General features: G+C 31.4%; 1 protein-coding gene and 1 long non-coding RNA gene across 26 annotated transcripts in view; one reads left to right on the plus strand and one right to left on the minus strand.

Moving 5' to 3' along the window:
- LOC141454167 (uncharacterized) overlaps positions 1 to 16,654 on the minus strand; it is a 197,785-nt gene that overhangs the window by 43,953 nt on the left and 137,178 nt on the right. For 4 of the 25 annotated variants that reach the window (XR_012458493.1, XR_012458491.1, XR_012458490.1 and 1 more), the window contains exons 1-5: positions 6,995 to 7,600; positions 1,648 to 1,780; positions 1,237 to 1,440; positions 554 to 1,060; positions 52 to 296 (exon numbers count right to left, since the gene is read on the minus strand). The exons of 1 other annotated variant lie outside the window; for it this stretch is intronic. The gene's annotated coding sequence lies outside the window, so the exon portion shown is untranslated. Of the gene's footprint in view, positions 1 to 51; positions 297 to 553; positions 1,087 to 1,236; positions 1,441 to 1,647; positions 1,781 to 2,165; positions 2,526 to 6,994; positions 7,608 to 16,654 lie in introns of those variants that run through there. 20 more of the 25 variants (XR_012458510.1, XR_012458504.1, XR_012458500.1 and 17 more) reach the window with 18 other exon arrangements.
- On the plus strand, positions 2,641 to 5,655 carry LOC141454180 (uncharacterized). Its single transcript, XR_012458516.1, has 5 exons — positions 2,641 to 2,776; positions 3,742 to 3,787; positions 3,915 to 4,025; positions 4,442 to 4,502; positions 4,647 to 5,655. It is a non-coding gene; the product is annotated as an uncharacterized lncRNA (long non-coding RNA).

The raw sequence follows: 16,654 nt of genomic DNA on the forward strand, positions 1-16,654 counted from the left end.
GTGTTAGAAAAGATTCTGATCATATCCTAGTTATATTTCTTTTTACTTAACTGAACTAAGACAATAGTCGTTAATTGCAGAACTCCTAGGTTTTCCTAAATTCGTCTCCTACTTCAGTTTTACATCCTTACACCTACGCCGCAAGATCTTCCTTGGGGTCACCTTGCTGATCCATCCCTTCCGGGTTATTCAGCTAGCACATCTCTTTAGTGATCCTATCCAACGGCGTACTCTACACTTCCAAATCCAAACATCTGGACAGCTATATCTGCTTCGCCAAATAATTGTTTCCAATCCTACAGAAAAGTGTAAGTATTATTTTTCTGGGCAATACAAGAACGATGTTTGGTTTTTTGCATTAAATACGTACAGCTTCCTTAACTTATCTTGAACCACAAGAATGGGAAAATTATTCTTTAGGTATCATGTGAAATAATTATTTTTTTTCTTGATTAGAACAAAAAAAAATTATTGACTGCAATATAAATGCAATCATGAATCTAATTTAAAACTCATTCATAAACAATTAATGAGATATTTTTGTTTTTCTCACTGCCAAAGCTGTGGAAGAATCCGTGGTTTAACCTGAATCCTAATAGTTCAATGACCTGGGCTGCGTTGCCTACTGTTCAGTAGCAAAACCCAAAAGGCCCATCTTCTTCGGGACTGGCAGACCAATCTCGAGCTGTAATATTAGTCCAAATGCAAATTTCTGGTAACAGAATTCCTGCTTTAATCAAGATTCATCAACAATTTCAAATAAAATTTTATTTAAATAGACGGTAACAATTTTAATTTTTTTTTTTTTTTAATCAATCAAGCTTCCTTCCGTTGACTAACAAGAAACTTTCTCTGTAGTTCACGGATCAGACTTGTAAAAAGAACTCCACTGTCCTGAAGTCCTGCAGTATTCTCCACAGGGTCAATTTCCAGGGGTGGGTTGAGCTAGTTCCAAAATACCCCTATCACACACAGCTTACTGGTCCACAGGGTCAGTCTCGACAATTAGATCTCACCATTCCAAGATACTGTATCCAAGGCAGGGTCCAAAAGCCAAATGCTAGCAACAGAATTGCATTTGAGGAGCTAATAGGAACAAAAATGCTCCCATTGCTCAAATTGAAATTCATTAGTAATAATGAATAGAAATTAATTTAATCAAGACAATATTAAATTTCTCACTCCTCATTCTGTTAAAAAATAAAAATAAATCCGAGGAGCTAAAAAGGAAACTACCTCAATTAGTTTATAGATATCCGGTTCTTTTGGGTACCCCAAAAGACCTATATTCAGGTCAAGAGATAAACCAATTGCAAGGTAGAGGTACCTTCAATCTATGCAGAATCAATTTTACACAGGATCATTCTTCTTCACAGCTTGAAACAAAAAATTCCAGGCTATGGTCTTACCGAGCTGTGTCTGTGCTCCAAAAGTCAGCTGCTGGAAATTAAATTACTTTATTTTTATTATTATTATTCATATTTTTTTTTTTTTTTTTGTAGCTGTTAAGATCAAATGACACATGCTGCACCAAAATGCAAGGTGCTTGACGTGTACAAACTAAAAAATTCATTCACAAATTAGGGCATGCATTTCTCGATGATTTTAGGAATAGATACTATTAAAACTATATTCAAAAATGAATACCTTTTCTTAATGAGATTGTTCCAAAAATTAATTTAATAGATAAAATAGTAATTAGAAACCAATTAGCTGTGATGGAAAATGTATCAGTTTTTCCTTTGAAATGTGAATCAGCAAATCTCCGTACAACCTTTATCTTTAAACAAAAAATTGAATTTTTAACTAGTAATAATTAATTATATTCAAATTTTCATTCAATTTACATTTTACTGATAATTTAAATTTTAAGAGTTTTCACTGGAATTACACTCTACTAGAACCAAATTTCCAATAATTCCTATCCCCAACACTTTTTATTAATTAAAAAAAATCTCCAAAATAAAATAAATAATAATAATAATAATATTTTAATTTGCTCAGCCTCCATTTAATGATTTTTTTTTTTTAAATTCAAGCTTCCCCTCACCAACCCTATAATTTCGTAAAATTTAAAAATAAATAAAATGAGAAATTAAGAATAAATTGTGGTTTTCTCTTTTTAAAAAAAAAATAAAAAAAGGTGAAATAAAATATTTACTTACGTAATAAAATTTAACAATTTCATTTTCATTTTTTTAAATAATTAAATAATAATTAGAATCCTTGTTCTATTTAGTTCAATCAATAGTTTTCTACTTTTTAAATGAATAAATTAGATCCAATTTAAATAATAATCATTTCTTTCATCTTTAGAAAAGACACATTAATTAAATTATAATTTAAAATTCAATGTAAAGTTATAAGGCAGCCATTTATTTTTCTCTTTACTTGTACTTAAGAAAAGAACACAGCCTTTATAAACCTATTACGTCACAAAATAAATCTAAAAGCTTCCTTTTATTTGCTAAATACTTCCTAAATAAAAGATCAATTCTGATTGGTCCACGTATGTACATAATGTTCATCCATATAAAACTTCAACTTCAAGTGACAATACAAAAAAATAATCCCTGAATATTGGGTTTATTAATGCATAAATTTAAAAAAAGACCATATCAGAAATTCTTTTTCATTTTTTTACAATAGAATATGTATAAAATTTCTAGTTTAAAAACAATTTTTTTTTTAATTGAAGCTAAGAAAAGAGGCTGTCGTAGCAAGTGCAAAGCCCCCTTCTCCTGCCTGCTCTGGACCTGTGAAGATCAGCCCTGCTGTAAGTCGTTTTTTTAAATTAATTTATAGGAAAAAATTCTCAATTCCCATCTAATTTTACTTAAAACTTGTTTATTGTGTTATAAGCTTCAAAGTGATATATAATTTTTCATATTTTCCCATTGATTGACATTAGAAAAATGTGTTTAAAGAAAATTCAATTTGACTGAGAGAGAATCCAATATGGCCAGCCAAATTGAATAAATTAATTAATAGGAAAAATTTCCCAATTCCCATCTAATTTTACTTAAAACTTGTTTATTGTGTTATAAGCTTCAAAGTGATATATAATTTTACACATTTTACCATTGATTGATATTAGAAAAATGTGTTTAAAGAAAATTCAATTTGACTGAGAGAGAATCCAATATGGCCAGCCAAACGGAATTGAATTTCATTTTTTTAAAATTGCTTTTTAAGCTTGTTATCACAACTTCCAATCCCAAAAACTTTCTAAAAATGTTCAATCCATTCAATATTAACTATTTGAAATATTTTTTTAATAATTTTTTTTTTTTATTTAAAAAAGTGAAAATCGGCCTATTGCGCAATCATCCGTAAATTTTAATTTTAAATTTTTTCCCCTTTTTATTTTGCAAATTCTTTAATAATTCAAATAATAAATGTTAATACTTTATATTTTTATAAATTTTTTGCTATAATTTAATGAATTTATTCAATTTTCTTTACAAAAAGTAAAATATTTTTTTTTTTTTTAAATAATTTATTTCTTCTTTTTTCTTAATAATCCAACTAAAAAGTGTTAATACTTCACCTTTTTTAAAAATATTTTACTATATTTATTAATTTTTTCTTCAAAAATCTAAAATTGGTCCCTTACGCTAATTCCCGTGATTTAAAGAATTTTTTGTTTTTTACTTTCTCTCCCTAATTATTTAAAAATCCAACTAGAAAATATTAATACTTATTCTTTTTATTAATATAAAATATATAAAATTATTTCAGAAAAAATAGGAGCAGGAAAAAAATATTAAAAAAATCCTAAGAAAAGGTAAGATCCAACATTTAAAAAAAAATCACTTTTCAAGTATTTTTTAAAAATTTAAATTTTTTGCAGTGTTTAATAAATTATATATATAAATTGATACACTTTTATTAATATTTAATTCTAATTTCAGATGGGAGCAATTTTCTATTGCAACAATTTGGTTAATTCTCGACATGGAGAATATGATCCTGATTCATGCCTCAAAATAGTCGCAAGACAAAAAAGAAATGTATCAAAGTAGGTACGTGAAAAAAAACTATTTGATAAATTTAAGTTTTTTCTAATTTTATTTTTTAGAATTTTCAGAATTAAAGTGATCATTTTTTAGACCCTTACATTGTCTGATGGTATTGCAACAATTGAAATTTTAGGTCTGTCCATCTTAAAATTGTTAAGTTTCGATTCGGTCTCACTAATTCTTAAAAATTCAAATTTAAAATGTTTGTAATTCACCTCTTTATTAATATTTTACTATAATTTGCTACAATTATTAATTTTTTATTCTTAAGTCTAAAATAGGTCCCCTCACGTTAATTTCCGTGATATATTTTTTTAAATTTTATTTTGTCACTATTCTACAATAATCCAACTAAAATGTATAAGTACTCAATCTTTTTAATAATTTCATGTGTTTTCTAATTATTTTTATTTTTTCAGAAAAGACAAGAGCTCGAGAAAAGAACAAAAATAAGTTTTTCTTTAAAAAGAATAACCGAAGGTAAGATAAAAAAGTTTTTTCCCTTTTTACGTATTTTTTTAAAATTATTTTTTACAATATTTGATACATTTCTGCATAATAAAAAAATAAATTATTACCTATATACATTTTGCACTTTTTATTAATATTTAATTCTAATTTCAGATGGGAGAATTTTTCTATTGCAACACTTTGGTTAACTGATTCAACATGGACAATGATACTGATTCATCCCACAAAATGGTCTCAAAAAAAAAAATGTATCGAAGTAAGAGGAAAAAACTATTTGATAAATTTATGTTTTTTCTATTTTTTTTTAAATATTTTTTTTATATAGAATTTTCAAAATTAAAACGTTTTTCTTTCTAGACCCTTAGATTGTCTGATAGTATTGCAATCATTGAAATTTTAGGTTTGTACATAATGTTAGGATTGATTGTTAAATTCAATTCCTAACTGTTATGGCCTAAAATAAGATCAATTTTGTAAACTAAAAAACAATCATTAATTTTGAAAATGGATATATAAAGAAATAAGAAAAAAAAATAGAAATAATAAAATATATGTATCAATTAGTCAAAATTTGCCTTGCCAAGGATCTGTAAAAAAAAGAATTTTCTTTTATTCCTTAATTCTATTGTTTCAAGAACAAATTTCCTTGAAGTTAAGCGAAAATAGAGTTAGTAATATATTTTCATTTCCAAATTGGAAAATCCAAAATATATTACCATCTCATTTTAAGTGGAAAGTTTTCCATAACTTTGCCACAAAGACAGGACAACACTTTGTTGTTGAAACGTTGGTAATAAAAAGAAATATCCTTTTTTTTATTGGCTGATCCTCATCAAGATTTCTTTTATTACTATGTACCTACTTTTTTTTAAAATACATTTTGTGGTTACCTGGGGACCTCCCAACATCTACTTTTCCCAATGATAGCCATTCATTCACACAGGATTGTTCTGGAATAACGTACGGATTTAGCCTGAGTCAAGATCTGTCGTTAGCAAAGAAATTTATTTCATTGGGGGAGGGGTGAGAGTGTTGCGACCGGAACCATCGGAAATACTCGCTAAGAGTCTGGAATTATAGTTTATTTTTAATAATGGTTTTTATTATTTTCAGATAATTTTTTTTATTAAATAAATATAAAAAAATTATAAGTACAAATTTATTTTTTGTCTTTATTTATTATCTAATTATACTTGAATTTGCAATATTTCGACCTACTTGGAACAACATAGCTTAGATTTGTTGCCTTTTTTCAAGCTAAGTAATTTCTTAGTCATATTTTTCTAAAACAACTTTCCTTATTTTTTAAGATGAATCTTCTCTTCTACTTGAAAATCCTTTAGTATAATATTCTTTTTCTTTTTGTCACTTTTTAATGTACTATAGAGTTTTCTATTCTGTATTAATTCCCTACATGGTACGGTGCGCGTCCCATTCGTGCCCAATATTCTAAGTTTTCATTTTTTCCCCTTCCGAAGTCTGATTTGATTCAATCTATGGGAAATGAATCATACCCTAAAAAAATGGATTAAAACAACCAAGACTCAGATGGTAAAAAAAACAACCTGGAATACAGAGCACTAGCAGGATTCACAAATAGAAATTAAAAAAATTTAAATAACTGTACAAAAAAAAAAAGAATCAAAAGAAAATGGAATACTACAGAAAAGGATTATCGAATAGTACAGTGAGGAATTTTTATTCTCAAATAATAAGGAAAATTATATAGAAAAACAGGATTAAGAACGTTAACTCTGCTAGATAAATGATGAATTACATGATTTTTTTGTTCTATTTTTTAATATTGTTCTTTTCAACATTTAATGAATATAGAAATAAATTTATTTAACAAAATAGAAATTGAAAGGGTGGCCTAAAATCAAAATCCCCAAACAAGCCCCCTATTTTCCAAAAAATTAATAGGAACAGGCAGCTGCTGATGGAATGGCTGAGGAAAACTACAGAATCTGAATTGCTTCCTCTTTTGATTTAAGGGATTTTATTATGTCTATAACACCTGCAGCCATTTATATTTGTAGATGAAGTGTACTTTTTTAAACTAATAAGTTATAACAATTTTTAAATTAAATTTATGTAGGATAATACTAATCATAATTGCAGTAAGAACAATTACAGGGCGACTTTCTCTTAGAATTAAACCCACTTCAAGTTGAATACCATGTAATATACCCATAAATATGCACCATATCTCCGAGAGCTCTCATCTTGTTTTTACGAAAAAGTGATAGTTCATTTATTTTATGAGTGGGAAGATTGAAGTTAAGAAACAAAAATCTACCGTAAGTTTACTTCCAATTGTGGGATTTCACTAAAAACCTAAGTCCTATTGTGAGGTAACCGGACACGTAATTAACAGTTTCGAGTTTCTGTAGTTATAAATTTGTTTAAAAAAATCAACTTATTCGACACAGGAAACCCTAAAAGTATATTTCCAGTGAAAATTCAATATAGAAAATATAAAAAACAAAAACTAAACTTACATGAATAATTTTCCTTTGTGGCTATTTCCAAATTGTTGAATTAGAATAAATTTTAAATTTGTTGATTCCACAGCCAAATCCATAAATTGTATTATCCATTCATTTTGAATAAAACTAAACAATTCGTGTATCAAAATTTTTAAAAAACACTAACACTACAATTTGTAATCACTAATTCACTGAACACATTTGCATAACCTCACCAGTATCACACTAGTAAAAAAGCCCTCTTAAGGCTTTGGATAGTAAAAAGACTGAATTCCACCAATATTGATAATAATCACAATAAAAGCGAATAATTTTTAAAAAAATAACATAGAACTTAAAAAACTTGACATTTCAACAAACTTTTAACGTGTACTTCACAATACTCAGCTACGTAAAAAATCAGAAAAATAACTGGGAAAATAATATCCCCACTCCAAACAGTCATACAGTGTTTTAGTCGTATGCTATTGGTTAAAAACATGTTTATTTCCCCATCTTTTGACGTAAGTCCTTCTTAGTAAACCATCAAATTAATAACATCTTTTCTGTTAGTAATAAGAAATAAGGGAACTACAGACCTTGTAATAAAATTAAGAAAATACATAGTCTCCAGTATAATTCAACCTTTTCTCTTTTCTATGTTTAATTTTGGAAAATACCTCTTACTCTAAAGTTGTAATTTACATACATACATTCAGATCTTTTATTGAAATTTACAACTGCAACAATTGTTGCAAGAATATATGATAGCACTTTGTCAGAATTATTATGGGGAACATTTAACTTTACTGCTATCATGTAGAGTAGATCGCGAAGTCATCTTCTCTTCAATCTCCTTGGAGCATTACCTGGTAAAGGCGGAAAGGGATAGGTGTTCGGTTTAAAAGATTTAGTATGACCTGCTGTAGAGTAATGAAATTTTGAAAAAATGAGTTTTCTCCTGATCTTTGAGTGAAAATGATTTTGTGGTCATAATGGTTTTCTAATGTGAGGTTAGATACATTAAAATGGTATTTTTTGACTGTCAATACTTGATGCTTTGAGAATTGGATCATTTAGTCGATCACCATACTTACAATGCCGTTTGACCAAAAATAGGGCGTGGTTAAAAAAGTAGGTATAAGACTTTTGTTATTCAGGTTGAGGGTGATGGTTAGTTTCTTGCTTTTTCAGAGTTGTATGGGGGGGTGGGGCTCCAGGGCAACCATTTTGTCTGGCTTCAGTCCAAGGTAGCGTATTTTGACTACAGTTGGTATGGCAATTGGCTGATGAAGATGGGGAAACTTTTAGTTGAATAATGTTTTGCGCATTTTTATGTAGGATTGGTGGTAGATTCTTGTTTCTTTCAGAATCTAGATAATGATAAATATATTTTAAAGTTTTAATCCACAAGTTTGAAATTCAAGGAACACTGTATGAAAAAGTTAAAGGGGTGTTTACGCCAAATTTTTTATTTCGCAAATATAGCTCAATATTTTTTTCATATTGCAATCGTGTCTAATTTTGGATATCGATTTTCACTGGGAATTTGAAGGACCCTCTCTCTCTGAAAAAAGTGCATTTTCTCTCAGTGTCTTTTTTTCTAAAAATAATTTAATTTTTTTTCCATGGAGCTTTGATTTATTTCCCACTTGAGATCTATTCTGACAATGGATTCAGCTACGCTCCCTTCTCTTCCTCACTCACTCAATCTCTCTCTCTGTCTTTTCTTTCCAAGAAAAATTTCAAAAAAGAAAAGCACCCTTCTCCATCTGGTTGTAATGAATTAATAGGAAAAACACTTTTCTTTCAGTGGCTAGGTGAGGGAAAAATTGCATGGTTAACTCTTCACATTTCTTCATTGATAGATGCTGCAGAACTGCATACTAACGATGTCTATTCGCTAAATGTAATACTATTATGCTTGGCAGCGCTTCTCTTGAGCACTTTATAAACTACTCTCGTAAAATGTAAAACACATCTTACTTTCCAAGTACATAAATAATCTACAAATATAAAATAATTACTTTTTAATCTTGGAGTTTTACTAATAATGGCGTGCGTATAATTAAATGTAAAGAACAATAAAATGATTCGTTTAAGATTCTCTCCCCAATGTTATTAGTTGTTGCTAAAAAAAAAAAAAATCCAAAAAAGTGCTGAAAACCTAAATCTAAATTCACAGAAAAACCACTCTCATATTCTCCTTCTACTCTCGTTCTCTCCCTCTCTTATAGATTCGCCAAAAAATATTAATTTTCCGTGAGTGAAACTCTAAATTAGCAGAGAAAAATAAATTAATATAAATTCATGAAAATTAAGAGGGGAAATTTTCTGCCAATAATTTTTTTTTTCAATTAACTCTTACATCCCTAGTAAGGGGAGGATTGTGTTGGTGTCAAATTTCAATCACCATTTGTCTGAGTTTGTGTGTGAGACAATGAGCTGTTAGAAATGCTAGAAAGTGAAAACCCAAGAGCCACCGAATACCGGGAACTCTGCGTGGGAATCCCAACAACGCTGATCACTTAGCAAATCCCTCCGCCATGTAGGATGATCTTATGATAAATGTAAAACTTTTTGGGTTAGACATTTTAAATATAAAAATTTATGAGAGCATATTTTTTTTTTCAAATGCTTGTGTTGAAATTAAATGTTCACGTTAAGACTACTGCTTAATCTTCTACCCAAAATTAAAAAATAATTTCTTTTTAGCAAATTTTTATTTAAAATGTTTTATTATTTCTGTAAAGCAATTTAATTATGCATTTTATTATATATATATTTTTTAATTTCAGCAAGTGCGGTAGTGTTAATTTTTCGGAAGTGATTGCCACGTGACTACGATATTTTCTGGTTTAAACAAATAATTTTTTTTAAATAGTGCGTTCATAAAAATAAAAGTAAAAAAAGAAAGTAATTCGGTTTTTCAAAATTCCGTCACATAAAAAAAAGAAAAAGCGTTACAGTATTTTTGCGTTCACATATCTTTTTAAACTGTGTCAAGTGTCCAGCAATGATGAGGATATGAAGACATCAATCCAGTAACTGATATTCCAGCCTTCAACAGGACGTAAGGAGTTGATAGTGGTTCCATATATATGTGGCAGTTCTCTCAAATGAGATATTAAACAAAAAAAAATACTATAATAAAGTAAAAATACTATAAAAATTATAATTCCAATACTCTTTATTTATTTGTTTGTTTAATATATTTTTTTACCACAGGCTTTTAACGTTTAATGTTGTATAATATTTTTAATATAGATTATTATTTTTGGGAGCAGCTTGGCATCGTTCGAATCAAATATCATTTATACTTTTAACGGCTTTCGAGAATTTCTTAATCGACCATTACCGATAAAAATCAACTAAACAATCAATAAATATATTAATTTATTAATTCCTATGTGCATGATAATTTTTATTAATTATTTATAATACTTTTTTTTGGAATTATAAATATTTAAATTTATACATTTATATGACCACTATTAACATCCTTCTTCGGAACTTCCAAGTTCGAGTGAAGCAGAACAAGTAAAAGATAAGTATTTCTTCCTTAATTTTATTTGTTTATTTTGTTATTAATATGCAGGCAAATTAGGATATATTCAAGAGAATATAAAAGGTCCTCTGAGTCTGCGATTCCCAAAAATGTCATCAGATTTGGGATCAGGGGAATGAAGTATACAAATAATTCGTACTTCAAATTGCATTTGTTTTTTCTTTTCTTTTTTTTACCCTTTGCATGGAAATTTCACCCAAGTGGGGAACACAGTTTTGCCCCATCATTCCCCGAAGGAGCAGGAATTACAGCCACACCCTCAGCAGACCTGTTAAACACAATTTAAAAAAAGAAAATACCAACTTTCGATGTTTTTTTTTTGTGCGATAACGGTCTGTTTGTCTTGTGGCCATCTTCTTCCTCTTTTTCTTCCTTTGGTGCATGGCCTTTGCCTCCTTAGTAGGAAGTCTCAATCATCTCTGCCCGTAGCTTTGCTACTCTACTGTCTGACCGCCCATCATCTGCAGATCCGCCTTCGGATCCTACAGCCAACCGTAACCTTCACCGACCTTTAGGTATTCCTCCTCCTGGGTGTCCTCCATAGACTTTTCGAGGGGCTCTCTCTACACTCATTTTGTGAAGGTGACCTCTCCCCCAACCACCGCAACCTCACCACTTTGCCATAATTGTCACAAATTTAGATGTGACAAAAAAGGCGATTTTAGTAAATGTATAGTACCCTATTTATGAACTTAAAGAAACTCAGAGAACAAACCGGAAAAAAATAATCAGTGTTTTATTTATTTATGTTTTTTTATATACGTATATTATTAGCTTTTTAAAATATTGTACGCACAATTATATAAATGTCGATTTTAATGATTTACACCCACATAACAACATAAGCAGTTCACAAACGTACAATTAGAAAGACAAAAAAATTTGTTCATAATACCATAAATAAACAAATAATTTTGATTTAAAATTAGCGTACAATCAACATATCGGTAGATTCAATTGTAAAAAGAGAATAGTACGATTTTGAGTCATGTTACTTCCTCCAAACAGAAACATGATCGAAACTTCTAAATCGTGATTACTCACTAGAATGATTCTATGTTAGGACAAATATTCTACTCGTGTGATTCTAAATTAATGTAACACCAGCAGTATAATACGGTCCAAAACGGTAATGAAATGGCTATGCACTACTAATATACTACCATCGGAATGATAAAACATTTTCACTTCGAGAACTAGTACCTTAGTAGCGTTCTATGTTAAAGAACAACTGTTAGGAGGATACAAAATACCAGCTTACATACAATAGGAAATAATTAAAACAATATTATTGGATAAAACGTCAATTTCAATACCAATTCTTCAAAATAAGCGGGCTATTGCGAGATCATGTTTAACGATGTTGCACAAATTAAGAGAAAATTATACCAACTAGAAATTAGGCATTAAGTTATTAGTTTGATAATTCTAAAGAGACGAACGGCAAAATTAATATAAATTCTTAATGATAAACCGGCGAAATCGGAGAATAAGTAAAAAGAAAAGTAAAACTGAAATTCGGCTGTACGATACAAAGCACCATAGACACATCAGTAAACTTTAAGATAAGATACAATGTCAGCGCATCAACGTCAGGTTAATAGCACACTGCTTTAGGGTCCGAGTTGAGGAATTATATTAGGGGTCACCATCACCATGATAGCCCTCCACTTTTTTGCCAAGGTGCCACACTTAGATATAGTGTTAGTTTATCACAAGCAGGTTGATACAACCATTTTTTATCGCGAGTTTAGATATTATAAGGGTGTCACCAGTGGGATGATACCACTCTCTTTTTATGCCAGCTCTACGCGTTTAGATATAATGTTAAATTATCACCAGCTGGTTGATACAACCACTTCTTATTGCGAGACTAGATATTATTAGGGTGTCACCAGCAGGTTGATACCACTCTCTTTTTATGCCGGCTCTACGCGTTTAGATACAATGTTAGATTATCACCAGCACGTTGATACAACCATTTCTTATTGCGAGTTTAGATATTATTAGGGTGTCACCAGCAGGTTGATACCACTCTCTTTTTATGCCAGCTTAACGCGTTTAAATATAATGTTAAATTATCACCAGCAGGTTAATACAACAATTTTCTATTGCGAGATTAGATATTATTAGGCTGTCACCAGCAGGTTGATACCACTCTCTTTTTATGCCAGCGTTACGCGTTTAGATATAATGTTAGATTATCACCAGCAGGTTGATACAACCATATTTTATTGCGAGTTTAGATATTATTAGGGTGTCACCAGCAGGTTGATACCACTCTCTTTTTATGCCAGCTCTACGCGTTTAGATATAATGTTAAATTATCACCAGCAGGTTGATACAACCATTTTTTATTGCGAGTTTAGATATTATTAGGGTGTCACCAGCAGGTTGATACCACTCTCTTTTTATGCCGGCTCTACGCGTTTAGATATAATGTTAGATTATCACCAGCACGTTGATACAACCATATTTTATTGCGAGTTTAGATATTATTAGGGTGTCACCAGCAGGTTGATACCACTCTCTTTTTATGCCAGCGTTACGCGTTTAGATATAATGTTAGATTATCACCAGCACGTTGATACAACCATATTTTATTGCGAGTTTAGATATTATTAGGGTGTCACCAGCAGGTTGATACCACTCTCTTTTTATGCCAGCTCTACGCGTTTAGATATAATGTTAGATTATCACCAGCACGTTGATACAACCATATTTTATTGCGAGTTTAGATATTATTAGGGTGTCACCAGCAGGTTGATACCACTCTCTTTTTATGCCAGCGTTACGCGTTTAGATATAATGTTAGATTATCACCAGCACGTTGATACAACCATATTTTATTGCGAGTTTAGATATTATTAGGGTGTCACCAGCAGGTTGATACCACTCTCTTTTTATGCCAGCGTTACGCGTTTAGATATAATGTTAGATTATCACCAGCACGTTGATACAACCATATTTTATTGCGAGTTTAGATATTATTAGGGTGTCACCAGCAGGTTGATACCACTCTCTTTTTATGCCAGCTCTACGCGTTTAGATATAATGTTAGATTATCACCAGCACGTTGATACAACCATATTTTATTGCGAGTTTAGATATTATTAGGGTGTCACCAGCAGGTTGATACCACTCTCTTTTTATGCCAGCGTTACGCGTTTACATATAATGTTAGATTATCACCAGCACGTTGATACAACCATATTTTATTGCGAGTTTAGATATTATTAGGGTGTCACCAGCAGGATGATACCACTCTCTTTTTATGCCAGCTCTACGCGTTTAGATATAATGTTAAATTATCACCAGCAGGTTGATACAACCATATTTTATTGCGAGTTTAGATATTATTAGGGTGTCACCAGCAGGTTGATACCACTCTCTTTTTATGCCGGCTCTACGCGTTTAGATATAATGTTAGATTATCACCAGCACGTTGATACAACCATATTTTATTGCGAGTTTAGATATTATTAGGGTGTCACCAGCAGGTTGATACCACTCTCTTTTTATGCCGGCTCTACGCGTTTAGATATAATGTTAGATTATCACCAGCACGTTGATACAACCATATTTTATTGCGAGTTTAGATATTATTAGGGTGTCACCAGCAGGTTGGTACCACTCTCTTTTTATGCCAGCGTTACGCGTTTAGATATAATGTTAGATTATCACCAGCACGTTGATACAACCATATTTTATTGCGAGTTTAGATATTATTAGGGTGTCACCAGCAGGTTGATGCCACTCTCTTTTTATGCCAGCGTTACGCGTTTAGATATAATGTTAGATTATCACCAGCACGTTGATACAACCATATTTTATTGCGAGTTTAGATATTATTAGGGTGACACCAGCAGGTTGATACCACTCTCTTTTTATGCCAGCTCTACGCGTTTAGATATAATGTTAAATTATCACCAGCAGGTTGATACAACCATATTTTATTGCGAGTTTAGATATTATTAGGGTGTCACCAGCAGGTTGATACCACTCTCTTTTTATGCCGGCTCTACGCGTTTAGATATAATGTTAGATTATCACCAGCACGTTGATACAACCATATTTTCTTGCGAGTTTAGATATTATTAGGGTGTCACCAGCAGGTTGATACCACTCTCTTTTTATGCCAGCGTTACGCGTTTAGATATAATGTTAGATTATCACCAGCACGTTGATACAACCATATTTTATTGCGAGTTTAGATATTATTAGGGTGTCACCAGCAGGATGATACCACTCTCTTTTTATGCCGGCTCTACGCGTTTAGATATAATGTTAGATTATCACCAGCACGTTGATACAACCATATTTTATTGCGAGTTTAGATATTATTAGGGTGTCACCAGCAGGTTGATACCACTCTCTTTTTATGCCAGCGTTACGCGTTTAGATATAATGTTAGATTATCACCAGCACGTTGATACAACCATATATTATTGCGAGTTTAGATATTATTAGGGTGTCACCAGCAGGTTGATACCACTCTCTTTTTATGCCAGCGTTACGCGTTTAGATATAATGTTAGATTATCACCAGCACGTTGATACAACCATATTTTATTGCGAGTTTAGATATTATTAGGGTGTCACCAGCAGGTTGATACCACTCTCTTTTTATGCCGGCTCTACGCGTTTAGATATAATGTTAGATTATCACCAGCACGTTGATACAAACATATTTTATTGCGAGTTTAGATATTATTAGGGTGTCACCAGCAGGTTGATACCACTCTCTTTTTATGCCAGCGTTACGCGTTTAGATATAATGTTAGATTATCACCAGCACGTTGATACAACCATATATTATTGCGAGTTTAGATATTATTAGGGTGTCACCAGCAGGTTGATACCACTCTCTTTTTATGCCAGCGTTACGCGTTTAGATATAATGTTAGATTATCACCAGCACGTTGATACAACCATATTTTATTGCGAGTTTAGATATTATTAGGGTGTCACCAGCAGGTTGATACCACTCTCTTTTTATGCCAGCGTTACGCGTTTAGATATAATGTTAGATTATCACCAGCACGTTGATACAACCATATTTTATTGCGAGTTTAGATATTATTAGGGTGACACCAGCAGGTTGATACCACTCTCTTTTTATGCCAGCTCTACGCGTTTAGATATAATGTTAAATTATCACCAGCAGGTTGATACCACCATATTTTATTGCGAGTTTAGATATTATTAGGGTGTCACCAGCAGGTTGATACCACTCTCTTTTTATGCCGGCTCTACGCGTTTAGATATAATGTTAGATTATCACCAGCACGTTGATACAACCATATTTTATTGCGAGTTTAGATATTATTAGGGTGTCACCAGCAGGTTGATACCACTCTCTTTTTATGCCAGCGTTACGCGTTTAGATATAATGTTAGATTATCACCAGCACGTTGATACAACCATATTTTATTGCGAGTTTAGATATTATTAGGGTGTCACCAGCAGGTTGATACCACTCTCTTTTTATGCCGGCTCTACGCGTTTAGATATAATGTTAGATTATCACCAGCACGTTGATACAACCATATTTTATTGCGAGTTTAGATATTATTAGGGTGTCACCAGCAGGTTGATACCACTCTCTTTTTATGCCAGCGTTACGCGTTTAGATATAATGTTAGATTATCACCAGCACGTTGATACAACCATATTTTATTGCGAGTTTAGATATTATTAGGGTGTCACCAGCAGGTTGGTACCACTCTCTTTTTATGCCAGCGTTACGCGTTTAGATATAATGTTAGATTATCACCAGCACGTTGATACAACCATATTTTATTGCGAGTTTAGATATTATTAGGGTGTCACCAGCAGGTTGATACCACTCTCTTTTTATGCCAGCGTTACGCGTTTAGATATAATGTTAGATTATCACCAGCACGTTGATACAACCATATTTTATTGCGAGTTTAGATATTATTAGGGTGACACCAGCAGGTTGATACCACTCTCTTTTTATGCCAGCTCTACGCGTTTAGATATAATGTTAAATTATCACCAGCAGGTTGATACAACCATATTTTATTGCGAGTTTAGATATTATTAGGGTGTCACCAGCAGGTTGATACCACTCTCTTTTTATGCCGGCTCTACGCGTTTAGA

The sequence above is a fragment of the Rhodnius prolixus genome, unplaced genomic scaffold (assembly GCF_049639745.1).
Source record: "Rhodnius prolixus isolate KJV_2025 unplaced genomic scaffold, Rpr scaffold_9, whole genome shotgun sequence".
NCBI lineage: Eukaryota > Metazoa > Arthropoda > Insecta > Hemiptera > Reduviidae > Rhodnius > Rhodnius prolixus.